This window comes from Chrysochloris asiatica, unplaced genomic scaffold (genome assembly GCF_000296735.1).
Source record: "Chrysochloris asiatica unplaced genomic scaffold, ChrAsi1.0 scaffold00051, whole genome shotgun sequence".
NCBI lineage: Eukaryota > Metazoa > Chordata > Mammalia > Afrosoricida > Chrysochloridae > Chrysochloris > Chrysochloris asiatica.
The window spans coordinates 3502193-3503037 of record NW_006408569.1 but is presented as its reverse complement, the minus strand read 5'-3'; positions in this window follow the sequence as shown (position 1 = coordinate 3503037).

Sequence of the window (845 nt, the reverse complement as noted above, 5' to 3'; positions counted from 1 at the left end):
TACAGGACAACAATATAATTAATGGCTGACTTTGCATTAGAAATTATGGACATCCAGAGGTGCATTTCCAAAATGGGGAAAGGGGAGGGTCAATCAACCAAAGATTCTATGTTCAAGAAAAGGAGCGTTAAAAACTGAAGGAAAAATAAAGAGATTCCCAGATTTTAAAAAAAATAAACAGTAGGATAATTTGTTGGTAATACGCCTACTTTGGAGTTCTGGTGTGACACTATAGGATAAGTACTGGACTGCTAATCATAAGGTCAGCAGTTCAAACCACCAACCACTCATACAGAATCACTATGAGTCTGAACTAACATGACAAGTTGTAAAAAAAAAACCCAAAAGGGTTTCTTTAGAAGCCCTGATGGCACCATGGGTTAGGTGTTTGACAGCTCAAATGCACCAGTCACTCTTCAGGAGGAAGAGATGATGCTCTCTGCTCCCGCAAACATGTATTATCTCAGAAACCCTATACAGAGTTGCTATATGCACCAAAAGCTACTTGATGGCAGTGGATTTGCTTTTTTTGTTTTTTACACCTGCTTGAAAACAGACTAATTAAAGTATTTCAGGTTGAAGGAAAGTGACAGTGGATGATAATTTGAATCCCCAGGAAATAATGAAGAGTTCTGGAAATGATAACTAAGTTGTTAAATATTAATATCTCTATAAGGTGAGCCTGACCCAAGCCAGGGTATTTTCAATAACCTCATATGCATGTGAAAGCTGGACACTGAATAAGGAAGACTGTAGAAGAATTGATACTTTTTTTTGCTATTTAATTTTTTTAAAATGTTTTATTTTGACTCATGTGATAGTTTACATGGGAGAACATTAGTTTT